Here is an 18,057-nt window from a genome sequence, read left to right on the forward strand (position 1 = left end):
TTCTGTATGGGCTGCTCCATTAAGTCATTGCTTATTAGCCTTACATGATGTCATGTGATACCTTTCAATAAACATCAAATAAATTGGGGTACCACTTTAAAATAAGACTACCTTTATAAAGGGTTTACAATTAGTTTATTATTGGTTACTAATTAGGTTGTAAATGCCTTAAAAATCATTAATAATCAGTTATAACACATACGTAGAAAGGGCAACACTATAGATGGATGTGGGTTCACTATTTGGCAAAAAACAGGTCATTGTTGCCCTTTCTACATATGTGTTATAACTGATTATTAATGATTTTTAAGGCATTTACAACCTAATTAGTAACCATTAATAATACTAATTGTAAACCATTTATAAACCCTTTATAAAGGTAGTCTTATTTTAAAGTGGTACCTAAATTGGTGTGTAAATTAAATTAAAATAAGCACTTTAAACACTTCTTAAAGGGCCTTGGGGGTGCAATGTGTAGTTGTAGACTAAACTTGGGCTAAAATGCTGAAATTTTCACCTTACAACCACAAAGGTAAATGTATTTTATTGAGATTTATAGTAATAAACCAACACAATGTAGCACTATAATTGTGAAGTGGAATGAAAATGATACTTGGTTTTCAAAAATTTTATCAAATAAGGAGATCGCTGGTTCGAATCCCGGTCATGCAGCTTGCCATCAGCTGCCAGAGCTCTGAGAGAGCACAATTGGTCTCTCTCTCTCTGGGTGGGTAGATGGCACTCTTTCCCCTCATTACGCCAAAGAGTGATGTCAGTCAGAACTAGGTCACGTCTGTGAGCTGATGTATCGGAACCGAGTCGCTGCGCTTTCCTCCAAACGCACAGTGATGCTACTCAATAATGCTGCATCATCAGCAGTAGCAGTTCAAACATAGGTGGTGGCTGACTTCACATGTATCAAAGGGAGGCATGTGCTAGTATTCACCCTCCTTGTGTTGTGCCATCACTAGTGATTGGGGACATACAGCCAGCAAGGAGAGCACTGGTTAGAAAAGCAGCCAAGAGGCCCATGGTCACTCTGGAGGAGCTGCAGAAACTGCCATGTAGGGACACCGTAATAAATGACATCATGTTAAGAAGACAAAACATGAAATATCCTGGGTTCCTACTTTCTGTGGTAAAATAAAAGTTTTTTTCTGATTCAATGCTGCACTAGAGGTTTGTTATCCACTACTTTAGCCTACTGCTAATTTGCAGCCTAAAAACCCATCAATGGCATCAATAACCTGGCAGCAGACTAGTGCCCCTAGTGATCTTAGAACACAAGAGCTGCAATCTATTAATATAAATCAATGAAATTAATAGTAATAAAATAATAATTCTACTTTTTTTCTTAATTTTTCTTCCTAGAGACATATTCTAGGGCGAGTTCCAGCACCCCCATAGCGCCCGTTGCTGAACAGTAAATTCATTAAATGTCATTAAATAACAATCTGACAGCCGCCAATCAGCATCAGAGCTGACCTTGCTCATGAATCCAGCTAATGGGCAGTCATGGATAATCACTGGTGTACTGTGATGTCTGGCTGGAGAGAAGGTAAATAAATAAACCAGTGCATTAAATTGCTAATGACTGTAACAGCTCTAGCTGCCAGGAAAAGAGAGCTTTGGAAATGGCTAATTGGTTAATTGAAATACACCACATGGTGTAGTCCAGTATTCCAGCTTCCACTGTGGGTGGTGTAACTGTCTAACTGCTGGGCTCTATAGTCTAGAAATCATAGGTTCCATTGTTGGTTAGAATAGGTTAGAAATCCCAGAGAGCATATTTGGTAGATTGGATTCTCCATTTTCATCACTTAGCTTGGTGCTAACTGCCCAGCCAAAATGCTAATGTGCGGTTCATGTGGGTGGAATGTGAGGCTGGGTTTGTCTGGGTTTTTTTTTTTATTTTAAGAAAACTAATAAAGCTTTTAAAAAAGTAAAAAAAATAGAAACAGATTACAACAAATTAGTGTGTAATTTTACCAAATACAGCATAAACACTGTTGTTCTCTAAATATATATCACTGCCAAATACAGTTAATTACTGAACAAAAAATATGCAAGAAAATAAATAAAACCTTGTTACTAGCCCAACTGTACAAGCCCAGTCAGCGGTGCTGTTAATACTGTTAACCCAATGCTAGCTAGTGTATCGCTAATGCCGCTAGCCTGACTCTCCAAGCCCGATCATCGCCTCTGCTAATGCCACTAGCCCGATGCTAGCTAGTGTTTCGCTAATGCTGCTAACTTGATTCAACATGCCCAGTCAGAGGAGCTGTTAATTCTGCTAGTCTGACACTAACTAGCATATCGCTAATGCCGCAAGCCTGACTCTCCAATCCTGGTCATCACCTTTGCTAATGTTGATAGCACAAACCCGACTTTTAACTCATAAACTAATAAACAAAATAAAGATTATTAAATAATATTGCTGTTGCCTTAAAAGAGCTGCTGGTGTATCTTCACAACATGAACGCACAGGTCAGTATCCTCTGCTGAGATACTCAAAAGCACTGCGCTGTTAAGATACGAACGCGCCAAAGTCAGAGCTCATCTGGCTCTTAAAGGCAATGGCAAGTGACACACTGATTGGTTTATTTCATGTTACGTTTCGAGCCATGCAAGGCCTATTTTTTTCACGATCACATGATACCAAAGACTTACCGACATGCCCTAAATCCAGCTGTGTGATGTTTAACTGACCAATGCACTATAGATTACTAAAATAGGGCCCTTAGTCAAGGCTGTGGAGGAAGAGGGTACAGTTTTTGGTATCCCTAACAAAAGAAGTCGTCTTGAAGTTTGGCTACCCATACAGATCCCACACTGGAGCAAAGCCTGTCCAGATCAGAGGTGGAAAAAGTACTGAAAAATTGTAATTAAGTAAAAGTACCTTTAATTTGCTAAAATTCTACTCAAGTAAAAGTAAAATTACCCATCTAAAAATCTACTCGAGTAAAAGTAAAAAAGTGCTCAATTTAAAATGTACTTTGAGTAAAAGTTACACAGTTACTTTTATTTATTTTATGTAAAAAGTACAAATCATAATTTAAATAATTATTAAATTAAATCATTTGGACCTTTCAGGCAGTATTTGTTTAGACCACCCCATAAAACATTTTTAAGAACAAGCGGTATAGGTTTCTATGATATGATATTTTTGTCTTTACTGTTAAAAAGTTATGGTCATATATGTGACTATAAACTGTATTTTTATAGTTTTACAGTTCATTATTATTTTTTTTACTTGCTATTGCTGTGCTTTAACTGCTATTTACATGTTACATGTTTTTTTTTTTTTTTACATCCAAGCAGTTTGTTTAATGTTCCCAATAAAAACGTAAGGAATTATTATGAAAAATATGCCGTAAAGAAGCACATATCGATGGGTAGCATAACTCGACAGAACACCGTTTCCCCCGAGCCGCACACACAGACCCCAGGCTACACAGCTGATTCACACAGCGTCTCTCCCGCTAACCGCAATAAACACTGCTGGGAAAAGTTCAGCTGCGCTGCCATGGAGAACAAAACTCAATAATTTTTTTTTTTTATTCAGACAATTAGTTTTTTTTCCCCAGCATCTCATTTGTTACTCAGTAATGGGGATTTTTTCAATGTAGCGAATTAAATTACTTGTGACAAACTGTACTTGAGTAAAAGTACCTCTTTTAAAAACTACTTTAAAAATGACAAATTACTCATAAAATGTACTCAATTACAGTAATGTGAGTAAATGTAATTAGTTACTTTCCACCTCTGGTCCAGATGCCTCTACATGAAGAACCACATGTCAATCTGTGATCGGGCAAATGCTTCTAGTCGTTGGGAGTACATGAATCCACAGCGAGACCAAACACTTCCTCTATTAATACTAGTATGACCTGACCTCACCCAGTCCTCTGCAGCTCAAGATGGGTTGGTTTCATGCTTCATTGTGCCACTGACCTTCTGGGGACTGCCAGAGAACTTCACGCCAATATTACACTCCTTTACATGCAGAGCTACATTTCCTTCTCAGAGACTGCAGAGAGAAAGAGAGAGAGAGAAAATCAAGAGAGAGAGAGAGAAAGAGCGAAAGAGAGAGAGAGAGAGAGCTTAATTGGGTAGCGGCAAAAGCAACAGAGACCAATTACCCACGCTCCTGCCTCGCTTTCGAGGCCTGTCAAACCTTTTGTCTTGCATGTTAGGCTGAAGGTGCGCGGGGGCCAGAGGTGCTCCTCGGTGCATTGCCGTTATGTGCCGTGGAATTCCTTTGCATTTCAATCGAGCCGTCTCTCTGCGAGGGAGAAAGAAAGAAAGAAAAAAAAAAACAGTTAAAAAAATGCAAATCAGCCTGCCTCGACAGAGGGAGGATTATCAATGTGTCGGGACACCCGGCAACTTAGATTAAACATGACAGTTATGTTTTTGCTTCTGATTTCGTCTGCGTAACAAGAGCGAATACTCCAAATCAAGGCACACCGCCAAAAACTGCAGTTTATAACTCTGTAAGGATATCGTAATAATTGCGTAACTGTTTACGTCAAGCTATATTGATGTAATATGATGTCATATACTGTATATATATATATATATATATATAAATGACACATATACAGGGTGTATATATACACATATACAGGGTGTGACACTGTATATGACATGTATATGGCATCATATTACATCAATATAGCTCAACACAGGTTGTGAAATGCATGTGAAAAGCGTGTCCTTTAGTGGTGGCTCAAAGCACAAATTGCACTTCCTAACTGAAGGAGGAGCCCGGTAGCAAAATATACAAATCCTTACGAATTCTTGTTTAAAGAGCCACTAAACCCTAAAGCATATATATTTTTTCATTAATAGCAGAAATGTGTTCCTTTGACGTAATGAAAAATACCAGTCCTGCTTAATTTTTTATAAACATTTCCTAACCTTTAAAAAAAACGCTTTAATTGTGGTCATTTTTGCTTCTGTAGTGGCCTCTCAGCTCTCTTCAACTGTGATATAGGCGTAGATTATGTTTCTATGCACTTTGGTACGCAGACACTGCTATCAGAGGCACACTGCTGCTGTTGCTGCAGCTCAGCCAATCAGCACACCTCTCCCTCCTGCCCTGCCTCTAAACCCATACATCACCCAAAGCCCCTCCTAAACTACCTCTCCATATTTGTGCAGCTTTTTAAATTTGAGCTGAGGGTGGAGTCAGCTAAAATCAGGGGGTTTAGTGGTTCTTTAAACACACAGCACCTTGAGATAGTTCTTTGCCATCTTGAATTTAAGTCATAATAATCCAAATTAGATTAAACATGACAGTTTTGTTATGAGTAAATATATAAGAGTGACTATAACGCTTGTGAGAACATCATAATGCTGCAGTACTTGAGCTGTACATAACATTACTCTACACAGCTTGGAAAATGCATGTGAAAAGCATGTCCTTTAGAGGTGGCTCAAAGCACTGTAGGGGGAACCTAGTGCTAGGAAATATCAATTCTCACACAATGCTGCTTTAATTAGATGCTCAAATCAAAATGCTGAAAATTCCGGACAGGGACTAGGCCTAGTTTTGGACAATGTAGCATTCTGAATGGAGATTTCCCAATAAAAAAAAATATGCAGTCTAGGTCTAGGATTAATTCCTGTGTAATTGGAATAAATTGATTCCACTATTCTAGTATGTTTCTCTAGTGAAGTGGGCAAAATTGCACGATTTAAACTCCTTCGGCAGGTTCATGCCTTTGTCTACCTATTTGTAATTTCTATTGCCTCACTTCACAAGCTTGTAAAATGCATGTGAAAAGAGTGTCCTTCAGTGGTTTCTTAATCCGCAATTTACCTTTGGATCGCACGTACACCCTCTGTTTCTGATAGGCTGGAATAGTAATTAGTGGTGTGTGCCACTTTGTTTGTTTCCCCAAAACAACATTTACAGAGACATGGCTCAATTTGAACAAAGAACAGACTATTTTCCTAATGAACCATTGAGGCTCAATATCGCTTCACTTATGATTGGGTCACATTTGCTCAATCAATACTCTTACAGACAGTACCAGTCAAAAGTTAGGACACCCCTTAAATTCAGTGTTTTTTTTTTATGGTTTTAAAAAAGTTATGCATTATAGATTAATATTAAAGTCATACAAACTATGAAGAAAAACATATAAAATGTATATAAAGTCACAACCTCTTGCTTAGATATAGAAAGAGCTTTTCCCATTTTGGCTGGATTTTCTCGGTTAGATTTATTAAGGGTAGAGTCACCTGGAATTTCAGGCTTTTAGTTAACAGCTGTGATGAAGTAATTACTAGAATTTCTTAGCGCTTAATGTTAGTTTGAGAGCATCAGTTGTAAAGTTCTGAAGAGGTAGAGTTACAGGTATACAGTGAATATACCTATTTGAATAATGTTTTGGCAAGAATTACTCAGTAACTAATACAGTAAGTAACGAAAAAGTAATAAAGTTCAGTCAATTCGAAAGTCAATTTTTAGAACTTTGAAAGCATCCTCACACGTGTAGGCAAAAAAAGACAATTAAAAACGTTATGAGGATGAAACTGGCACTCATCAGGATCACCCCAGGAAAGTCCAGGAAGAGAAAGTTCTCTCTGTTGCACAGGATAAGTTAATCAATCAGAGTTACCAGCCTCAAATACGAGCACCTAAACTCTTTTACCCTTTGCCAGTTTTTTTTTATTCTTTTTTTGGATTTGCATCTAACCACCTGGTTCAGGTGTTACAGTGGATGATTAGGCACAGTCGCCAAAAGTAGTTCTCATCTAAAACAATCCAGTTACTAGTTCGCAAAAGTAGGTTTTTAATATTATGCAAATTTGCTAAAAATTAAGTAGGTGACAGAGTAGGTGGAGTTGCAAAGTTGTGTGTCTTGACCCAAGGAATAGAATTAAAAAAGAAATTTCAGATTAGACTCCATGGTTCAGGATTTATGACCCAAAACGTAAAATTCTTTGCTATAGAGCCACTAGCAGGCCAGTGTAGGTAATCTTTGAGGGTTGAGTCATTTCACACCTACTGTACCTTTCTAGCCCTTACAGTTTTTGCTCCAGATCGCATTTTAGCTGAGAAAAAATACATATATATGTAATAATAATAAGAAAAATTTTCAATTTCAAGAAAAAATAGGAATATATGGGATATTAATCCTGTAGTGCTGAGAGAAATCAGTGTATCAGAATGACCTGGAGTTGACATCCTCAAGTGATGACCTTGAGTGAAGGCATGACCTCGCACGGATGTGCGTTACAGGCTCACGTTCAGTCACGTGACCCATCTGGTTCCGTCTTTATGACACGGCTGGCCTCCTGTGGCGTGTGCTGTGTGATCCGAGCGCACTTACGCTAAACTGTACTGTGTGGCTCTGCTTTCTATTTAAGACCATACGTGGAAACTGAATACTGCTTGGAGTGAGTCCTCTCTCTCTTTCTCTCTCTCAAATACACGCTCTCTATCTCTCTTGCTCGTGTTCTCAATCTAAGTGGCCCAGCTTTTACAGAAATCTGATCTGAAATGCAATTCCACGAACGTACACACTTGTGTGTAAAAGTGTGTGAGAAAGGTTCCCGGGGTGAGAGAGAAGGTGACTAGTGTGAATTTGTATTGATGTTTCTGTATGTCTGTATGTGTGTGTGTGTGTGTGTGTGTGTGTGTGTGTGTGTGCTGCATGAGAAGCGTTGTTAAAGTTATCATTTCTTTATTTTAATATAGGATGCGACCACCACCATGTTTCACAGGTTAAAGAATGGTGTGTTAAGGGTGATGAGCAGTTTTACTTTTTGCACGGCAAAATATAAATCAAAGTAAAGGTAATGTGCAGAGTAATTAATTCTGTCTTTTATTAAATTAAATTGTAAATCGTTTTTTTAAATATTGTATTGCAATCCCCAAGTAATAACTGTGATACCACAAACAGCTAATCAATAATCAATATACAGCTCTGGAAAAAAATAATAAGAGAGTACTTAAAAATGATAAGTTTTTTAGATTTAAAAAAAAGTTAAACCCTCTGGAATATAATCAAGAGGAAGATGGATGATCACAAGCCATCAAACCAAACTGAACTGCTTGAGTTTTTGCACCAGGAGTAAAGGCATAAAGTTATCCAAAAGCAGTGTGTAAGACTGGTGGAGGAGAACATGCCAAGATGCATGAAAACTGTGATTACAAAACACCAGGGTCATTCAACTGAATATTGATTTATAAACTTTTAAAACTTTATGAATATGAACTTGTTTTCTTTGCATTATTTGAGGTCTGAAAGCTCTGCATCTTTTTTATTATTTCAGCCATTTCTCATTTTCTGCAAATAAATGCTCTAAATGATAATATTTTTATTTGGAATTTGGGAGAAATTTTGTATTTAGTTTATAGAATAAAACAACAATGTTTATTTTACTTAAACATATACCTACAAATAGCAAACATCTTTGTCATTGTCAGACATAAACTGTTATACAATGTGAGTCTGGCAGTGGCTCAGTCTATTGTTTTCATATTCATTATATTCTTAAAATTCTTAAGATTCTTGAATCGTTTTTTTGGTTGACAAATGTACCATATTGAGTAATTAAATATTACTTTTAATTGTAATTGTTTCAAAAAGCCAAGGTAATAACTGCGAATATAAAATAATAAAAGTAAAAATGGAAAATGCACTTTTCATACTGACTTTTTTCCTCTGCTGTAAAGGCACCATTTTTGATGAGCATTATTTTTTTTGCATGACAACATCAAAGGAAACATCTAAGTAAATGTGATTTATTGAGTAATTAACTGTGTAATTAAATATTAATTGTTTTTTGTAAATTGAAAATGTGATAAAACAAACAGCATGTTACTCATCAATGTATCATCACTGGCATGCACAAATATTGCTTTGGATTTGATTTAAAGCCACATTTTATTATGATAAATAGAATAGATCCAGTGGAAATGCTCCAAACTCTAAATGGAATATTATTTTTTTCCTTCTCCACTAAAGATGCCATTTTGGAGATGATACCAGTGATAAGCTGGTCATGAATGTATTTTGTATATGTAATATTTCATAGAAAGCAAATGAATCCTTGGCTTCCTGCTCTGAGCAAACAGATCCCTCCCTGTTTCCCCGTTTTCTATTTAAGTGTGAAGCCGAGTTGGAATTAAAAATCAGGAGAAGCCACTGACTGCATCAAGTGGCGTAATCACAATTATTATCATTAGAGTAGACGAGAGCACCCTTACATTTGGAGCACGCAGACCTCCATCTGTTTAATTAGTCTGAAGGATGTGGGTGTGTGTTTGTGTGTATGTGTGGGTCCACACTTGGGAACATCATGCTTTCTCAAATATACATCCATATCCATATATTCATATATGGATTTTCCTGATATTCTTTATTATTGAATATTTGCCACTGCTTGCTGCTTGAATCAATGTCCAATATACACTTATTGACAAAAAATATATATAAATAAATAATGCACCAGACATCTAAGGAAGATGATCAAAGGTGTGGTGAGGTCTGAGTCCACAATGGTTCTTGCCACAAATGTATCAAATGCATCCATCACTGACCTACAAAAATGCTCTCAACGGTTACTTATTTGGAGGTGTTATACCTTGTGGTGAGACATTGTTGACTGCTGGACATGAACCCTGTATGAAGCTCTTAAATACATTTTAAGAACTCTCTATTCTATGAACTCTCTAGAGGGGTATACTGTTAGTACTGTGATACTGTAGTTCGTTGAGTGTTGGAATATTGAAAGGGGTATCCAGTTAGTGTTTTTACATTGGAAATGTTAAAAATAACATTCCCAAAACAAAGAAAACAAAACACATTGACACAAGTGACAAGTGGCAGCGATGTTACCAGAATGTTTAAAACATTAAAGAAGACTGTTCTAGAAACATCCAAAACACTTAACTTAACAGACTGAACGTTCTAAGATGTTCTACTAACCAAACATTTTGAGATGGGAAGGCTTTTGTCTTCTGATATAAAGCTGCTATTCTGGAGCTTTTCAGCAACAACATACTGTATAAAATATTGTATCCCTTCTTTACTTGGAAAACTTTACATGGTAACAATTTCTATGAATGCCATCTCTATTAGACTCTATAACCACATTCATAACATATTATAATGCGTTCATAAGGCATTATAAACATGGCTATAAATATTTATAAAAATGCATAACCCATGCATAACCATTACAGCCATGTTTATTAAGCATTATGACTCATGATCATAATACATTATAAGCTGTGCTTATTATATGTACGTTAAAATAGTATATCTATCTATCGTTAATAATCTAGTCCCACAATGAAAGTCTGGCACTTTATTTGGAGCGCACAAAGACCTTTATAGTCACAGTTCATGATGCATAATAAACATGGCTATAATGAACTATACATTTTTATAAATATGTATAGCCATATTTATAATGCCTTATGAATGCATTATAATGTGCTATGATGTGTATGTTTATAGAGTCTAATAGAGATGGCATTCATAGAAAGTGTTACCAAAAACTTGCTGTAATAGACGAAACCAGAATTTTTGCTGTTTACCAGACAATCCTGAAGGAGGAAGTCTAGCCATCTGTTCGTGACCTAAAGCTCAGGCGTACTTGGGCTCTGCAGCAGGACAATGACCCAAAGCACACAAACAAGTCCAACTCTAGATGGCTTTAAAAAAACAAAATGAAGGTTTTGGAGGAGTGGCCAATAAAAAGTCTGATTAAGATGCTGTGACTGAACTTAAACAGGAGGTTCATGCTGGAAAATCCTCCAATGTGTCTGAATTAAAACAATTCTGTAAAGAACAGTGGAACAAAATTCCTCCACAGAGATGTGAAGAAATAATTGCCAGTTATCGGTAAAGCTTGATTGCTTGATTAGAGTTGTTGCCGCCAAGAGTGGCACAACAAAGTTATTAGATTTAGGGAGGAAACACTTTCACACAGGGCTAGATTGGTTTTGGATTTTTTATTTTTTTACTTTAATAAATAAAATTATTATTATTATATATAAAAATGCTTTTTATAAATCGGAAAAACTTTTTTACACAGGGCTAGATTGTTTTTTTTTTCACTTTAATAAATGTAATTATTATAAAAAAAGTGCTTTTTATAATCAGAAAAAACTTTTTCACACAGGGGTAGATTGGTTTGGGAATTTGTTTTTTACTGTAATAAATAAAATTATTAAAAAAAAATGCTTTTTATAATCAGTAAAATATCAATATGACAAAAAAAGCCAAAACAAAAGAAATCTGTAAGGGAAATAAGTTTTCACGCCACTATATACACGCACATACACTATATACACACATATACACCCAGTCTTAACATCCCCGCCATCCGAGTGAAAGATGGCTGTCGTACGCTCCACCGGCTTTTAATATGTCCTGGTCACATGACGGATCCTTCCGCACTCTCCTCATACTACATTAAAGCCTCCCATCACACGTCTTTATGATTCCTCTCTTATCTTACAGCTGCGCAGGCCGCGTCCCCCACGCAGCAGATTTCCCACGCGTCCACCTGCGTCCTCGTCCTGTTAAAATTCTCATTTAACTCGTCTAGCTAGAGTAATGCGGCCTAGTCCTTAAGACGCTGTTTTAAAGGCGCTCTGAGAAATGCGGAGCCGCCACATTCTGAGAGTGTGATAGACTCATTTCCACATGCTGTACCAGACACCTGAGGACACATTGCGGTAGATAGGATCTTTATTTTTTCATTTGCGTTCAATTTAGATTGAATGATTTGATGTTATATACATCAATCCTAGGCTTAAGAAATAGATCCTAGGTTTAAATGGAATGATTTGGATGGGCTATAAGAAGCTCGGCAGGGGTTCCATTCCATTCTTGGAAGAACATTTTCCAGGATTCAAATATGACAACGTACGCTTACGCATGTGTAACGCATGTGCAACGATGCATCATGCCAGACGTCTCAGCGTGTTGTTGTAGAGGTTCCTAATGGTGTCCTGCAATAATTCATTCCATGCAACTCAAACATTCCTGTTTCATGGTGTGAGGTGCATTGGGTCTTCTTTACACAAGCACTTTGACAGCCTAGCATTCATTTCAGGTGCATCTTAAACAAATTGAATATCATTGAAAAGGTTACTTTATTTCAATAATTTAGTTTAAAATGTAAAACTCATATATTATATAGATGTATTACACACAGAGTGATGTATTTTAAGCATTTATTTCTTTTATTGTTGATGATTATGGCTTACAGCCAATGAAAACCCAAAAATCAGTGTCTTAGAACATTAGAATATTATGTTATTAATATTAAGACCAATTGGTACTTTTGGCAGTGTGGGCAGTGTGCCAAGTCCTGCTGGAAAATGAAATCTGCACCTCCATAAAAGTTACCAATCAGCAGAGGGAAGCATGAAGTGCATGAAGTAAGATTTTGTGGGAAAACAAAACTGCACTGACTTTAGACTTGATATAACACAGTGGATCAACACCAGCAGATGACATGGCTCTCCAAACCATCACTGATTGGTGGAAACTTCACACTAGACCTTTTATGGAGATGTGGATTTCATTTTCCAGCAGGACTTGTCACACTGCCCACACTGCCAAAAGTACCATTTGGTCTTAAAAAAATTTAAAATTTTCAGAGACACCGATTTTTGGGTTTTTAATTGGCTGTAAGCCATAATCATCAACAATAAAATATGTATTAAGATAAATGCTTAAAATAGATCACCCTGTGTGTAATACATCTATATAATGTATGAGATTTTAAATTGATATTTTGAACTGAATTACTGAAATAAAGTAATAAACTTTTCATTGATATTCTCATTTTTTGAGATGCACCTGTGAGCTAATACAGTATAAAAATGGCCCTGTGTTCAATTTTCCAGAGTACACACTGATTGGTTTTATTTCAGAAAATTAAAACATGCCTTTTGTGCGCTTCGAGCCGCACAAGGCATTTTTATTGTGCCCTCACGATACCAAAGATACACCGACACAAGCTAAATCCAGCTGTGCAATGTGCAATTGACCGGCGCACAATAGATCGCTAAAAGAGGCCTATGTGGACGAGCATTGTCTTGCTGAAACAGCAATTAGGAACCTCTAGAACTCCATGCCAGAAGTCATGCATGTTGCCTTACATATATATGCATTACACACTACTTCTGCACGAATAACTCAAGAAAATGTTACACATATCAGTCTCATTTTCTGATATTGTATTGTTCCTGGTAACCTTTATCTACCTTCCAAACAGTATTGCAATCCGGCACTCCCTTCTGGGTGCAATTTCTTTTATGATGATGAGTGCATGTTGTTCACTGAGCTGGACAGCAGAAAACATGCATTCAAATGCTCAGCTACAAGTGCTGTGTAGCAAAAATAGCCCAGTAATAAATGCCTGTAAATAAAGAAAGTAAAATGGAAAATGTAACGCTGTGGAACAAATAATATTTCAACTTGTACTGCTCTGGGCTGCGGGAAAAAAAAGCCAGCTTGATCTACAATGTAAATTAATGAAGCACCCGGGGCACAAAGGCAGGAAACTGAATACAGATGTACTTGGGTTTTTTTTATTTTTATTATGTGTATTCAGGCTCATGGCATCTGTTTGGATGGGTTTTTTTGCACTTTATTGAAATGTCCAGGGTCAGATCTGAGTTTAGAGAGGATCTGGACACTGCTGAGAACATCATAGAGGAGCTAAAAGAACACAATCAGTGTAATATGCACGAAAATACAAAAAATAATTACAAAGAAAAGGGCTGCAGATTACATGAAGGTTATAAATATTCAACCTTTCGAATCTTCTGAATTGAACTGTTCACCTTTTCTGGCTAAAAGGCCCACTTAATTCAATTCCAATGCATAATTGGTCAGACTGTGAATCTGTTGAGAAGTTGTTAAATTGAAGAGCAAAGAACATTCCACAGAAAACTGAGATAAAGTTAGAAAGTTCTAGTATATCGTTTATAAGATAGAAAAATGCTATAAGATAGTATCTAGTTGTTTGTCTGCCTGCCACGAACTCTAGTTCTCCTGAGAACGACTCCATTTCCCAGAATGCACCTGTATTATACCCTCCGGACATGCCGGATAAAATTGGTGTTCCGGCTCACCGTGCTTCTAATCATTACTCACACCTGGACTCTTCAGTATAAATAGCCCCTATTTTCACTTAGTCTTTGCCTGGTAGAGAATCAATTTACTTAGCCCTTCTACCTCACATTTCCTTTGTTGTTTTGTTCTTTTGTCAACAACCCTTTTTGCTTCACCGTTTTGACCATTCCGTTTCTTTGCCCTTTTTGCCATTTTGGATTTCTCGTTTATAACCTCTTTGCCTGTTTCTGCTGCCATTTGGTTATTGACCCTGCCTGTCCTTGGCTATTCTTCTAAGCCTGACCCTTTAATTAATAAATTCAGTGTTTGCTTTCCCTGTGACACAGGGAGGTTTGTGGAAGCAAAGTAGAGATTTCTGAGAACCTTAAAAAAAGAGTTGTTGAAGCTACCTAAACTCTAACCCTGCTCTCCAAAAAGAACATTGCTGTAGTTTGCTAAAGATCACATGGACATTACAGAAGGATATTGAAATAGTGGTTTGAGGATGGTTGAGACAAAAATAGAACATTTTGTTTTAAATTAAAAAGTTTTGTTTGGAGAAAGAAAAAAACACTGTATTCCAGCATGAGAAGAACCGTATCCCATCTCTGAAACATGGAGGTGGTAGTCTCCATCCGTGAAGTGCTGGATTCCCATAAGTGTGGTAGTGTCTTACAGTACCTCCTGGACTGGGAGGGCTTCAGCCCTGAGGAACATTGCTGGGTGGCTGCCAAGGATGTTTTGAAACCTGCCTTGGTCCCAGGCCCCGTGGGTCTTCCCAGATGATCCATGTCCAGTTTGCAGGGGTTCCCGTTTTCTCAGTCCACGTCCGTCTGGCACCTCCGCTGCTCCGGTCGTGCCTCCCGCCTGTACTCTCTGTCTATTGGTTGTTGGTCATTGTCGTCCCCCTGCTCCCATCCCACTCCGGTTCCAACGGGGAGGAGTTACTGTCATGCCTGGTGCTAAAAGTGCACCTGCCTCCCTTGCACTCAGCTCCACCTGCAACGTACCATGCATGGACTACACTCACGCACAGGATCACATGACTGTCCCTGACACTATCAGGAACTTATCAGTGGAATTAGGTTTACCTGTTTCCCTGTGTATATATACCCCTTTAGCTCTCTCTCTCTCTCACTGCTGAGTATCATTTTGGTTAATCCTCCATTACAACGTATTGTCCTTTGCTCTGATTGTTTGATTGTTTACAACCTTTTTGCCTGCCCTACATTGCTGTTTGCCCGTTTTTGGACTATCATTTCCAGTTGGCTCCTGTTCACCGGTATTGACCCTGCTTGCTTTGACTACTCTTTATACTGACCCATGTTACAGTAAAGCTGTTTTTACACATCCACTGGCTATGGCAGTTGTACGGCAGGTCTTGTTTTTTTTGTAGAGGCTGTAGATGTTAAATGCTTTAGAAGATGTGAGCTGGACTAAATTTAAAAGGGACTATTTTAAAAAGCATCACATCTGACCAAAAGCATGGATGCTACAGCCCCTGCAGCCATCTTTAGCAGCCTCTCAGTTAACTAAAAGTCAGCATAAGTCATCAGGATAAATGTAATCCTCCATCCCCTCACTCTCCTGTGACTCAACCCTCCTCTCTCGCTTCTCTGTCCGAAATCCTGCTTAGTAATTCAGGTTCGGTGCAGGCCGTGGATTTGAATATTGAGTGTTTTTTTTTTTTTATGTAGCTTGGCATTTTTAATGAAAAGCATGCCTTAACAATCTCTGGCCCTTTTAATTGGGACTCCACTTAGTCCGTGCTAGTTTAGGTTGAAAGGGCAGTGAGAGAGAAAGAGAAATAGAAAAAGATAGAGAGAGAGAAAAGAGTGGGAGTTCTGTTTTCCAAGCTCCCTCTAAAAGAACATAAAGTTGAGGTGAACTGAGGTAAAGGGAAATGGCATGCCAATATATTGAATTGTACTGTAGCTCGGGAGCTTGCTGTTTCGAATCCCAGTCATGCAGCTTGCCACCAGCTGCCGGAGCCCTAAGAGAGCACAACTGGCCTTGCTCTCTTTCTGGGTGGGTAGATGGCGATCTTTCCCATTATCGCTCCAAAGGGTGATGTCGATCAGCAGGAGGTGTCTGTGAGCTGATGTATCGGAACCGTGTCGCTGCGCTTTCCTCCGAGCATTAGCGCTGTGATGCTATTTAGCAATGCTGCATCAGCAGCAGTTTGAAAAGAGGTGGTGGCTGACTTTACATGGTTATGGTTAGGGTTTAAGGATTTGGGATTTTGTTTAGGGTTTGGTTTAAGGGTGATTCATGGTTAAGGTATAAGGCTTAAGCTTGCGGTTGGGTTCTATAAAAAAATATTTACATTTAACTAGTTCAACTAGAGTTTAGTTTTATTTATTAGACATTCAGTTGAATGTTAGTTGAGCATCTATGAGGGATGTACTTGTATAATGTATAATGGACCATCCAAATAAAGTTTTGCCAGAAAATTCTGTATTAAGTCTTTGTATGTAAGTACTAACATCCTCCATATAGTGTATTTTTAATAGTCAGCCTGTCTAATAACTTTTTCACCTGGGGTTTTGTAAAAAGGGCTTTAATTGACACTGTTAATGTAATATTGTGGTTCAACCTCTAGAATTAAAGCTGAAAATCTACGTTTTAATCACTGCCTGATTGCTTAATTCAAATCTATTTAGGTGGTGAATAGAGGCAAAATTATTTTTTTTTGGCGGTTTATGTGTAGTGTATGTCGATCTCTCTCTCTCTCTCTCTCTCTCTTTCTCTCTCTTTCATCTTATGAAGGTCGCACTGCCAGTGCTCTTTTCTCCCTGTGGCACGCCGTATTGACCCACTCTGCTGAATTTGCATTTCCCTCCACTTTTGCTCATTTGAGAGCGTGATTGCCAATACCTTTCTCAGTCCTCAAAATAATTACTCAAGTGCTGATACCAATCAGCTCCTCAAATTAATGAGCTCATTTGCATAATGTAAATAGTTCAGATGTTAATTGCCTTCCGCTCGCGAAAGGCAAATGGCGTTTGCTGAAAAGAGTTTGTTTTAAAACGGAGCCATAACAAATGTGTTATGAATATTTCATGGTCGGGAGAGGCTACGTAACGCTCAGATAACAAAGCACTTCCAGCCCCGCATCAATTGTTAGTCATCAGTGATTTATGTAATGGAGTTAAAATAGAGCCGAGGTGAATCATGACAGGAGGGCTTTGTGTTACAGTGGGTCTACAGTGGCGGTGAGGGGACAATGCTGCACGGAGAGGACATGCTGTCCCCAATGTCTTTAAGGGCGTCCTCGCCCCATCCCCAGATTACCTGTTCATTGCCCACTTCCAATCCCAACATTACCAAACAAACACAGTTCCCGCGCTATTCTGACAACAATTAACATCTCTGTGGGGAGTGGGTATTAGGACATGTGAGAATGGAAAAGGGACAGTGTTGGGTAATGTGGGGACAGGGAGACATGTTAAAGCATATGTCCCCTTTCCAAACACTGCCCACTATTCCCTTTTCAATCCCACATGTTTTCAGACTGTCCTCCTGTTTCCCAACATGGTCCCTTTTTAATTTTTACATGCCCAACACTGTCCCCCCATTAGCCAACACGGTCCCTTTTCTGTTTTTCACATGCCCTAATACTGTTCATACATTACCCAACACTGTCCTTTTACATTTTTCACATGCCCTAATAGTGTCCCTACATTACCCAACACTGTCCCTTACAATTCTGTTCCTAGTCCATCCCCAAATGCTTTAACATCCCGCCCAAAAATGCTTTAACACAGTCCCTTTCCTGTCCCCACATTACCCAACACTGTCCCCTTTCCACATGCTCTAACACTTTCCCTTATCCTCAGTTCCTTCCTGTCCCTACATTACTGTCCACAATCCATCCCTGGATTACCCAACACAGATAACACCCTATACCCACAGGGTTTATCTCTGTCCCCATATTTTTTAACATAGTCATCTC

General features: G+C 38.1%; 1 long non-coding RNA gene across 1 annotated transcript in view; it reads right to left on the minus strand.

Moving 5' to 3' along the window:
• Positions 1-3,533: 3,533 nt before the first annotated feature.
• Positions 3,534-18,057, minus strand: part of LOC125785944 (uncharacterized) — a 30,802-nt gene continuing 16,278 nt past the window's right edge. Inside the window, exons 2-3 of the long non-coding RNA XR_007428219.1 lie at positions 4,178-4,285; positions 3,534-4,030 (exon numbers count right to left, since the gene is read on the minus strand). This is a non-coding gene — a long non-coding RNA (uncharacterized LOC125785944). The remainder of the gene's footprint in view (positions 4,031-4,177; positions 4,286-18,057) is intronic.

Source organism: Astyanax mexicanus, chromosome 21, assembly GCF_023375975.1.
Source record: "Astyanax mexicanus isolate ESR-SI-001 chromosome 21, AstMex3_surface, whole genome shotgun sequence".
Classification (NCBI taxonomy): domain Eukaryota; kingdom Metazoa; phylum Chordata; class Actinopteri; order Characiformes; family Acestrorhamphidae; genus Astyanax; species Astyanax mexicanus.